Genomic DNA, 330 nt, shown 5'->3' with positions numbered 1-330 from the left:
GGTTTTTCCCCCGAATCCGCAGCTCCCACACAAAGAGACTGCACAGGAATCTTAAAGCTAAACTCAAGGTTTTTTCAGTATCTCAACCTGAAGTCAAGGCTTTTTTATCATTGTCAATAAAAACCTGCACGAGAGCGCTGCAAACTGAGAAATAAGCTCTCTAAAAGGACGGAGGAGGAAGATGAGGAGCAGGATGAAGACGAGTAGGGGCAGGGARAGCACGGGGACGCGACCACGGCGGGTCCGAGCCGCCCGCAGGGACGCGGGGACGCGACCCCGCCCCTGTCGCTCCGCCGCAGCGCGCCCGGCCCGGCCCCACCCCGCCCCGCC

This window comes from Malurus melanocephalus, unplaced genomic scaffold (assembly GCF_030028575.1).
Source record: "Malurus melanocephalus ecotype Western Australia unplaced genomic scaffold, MMel_1.1 scaffold_23, whole genome shotgun sequence".
Lineage (NCBI taxonomy): Eukaryota > Metazoa > Chordata > Aves > Passeriformes > Maluridae > Malurus > Malurus melanocephalus.
Note: the sequence above shows the minus strand (reverse complement) of the source record.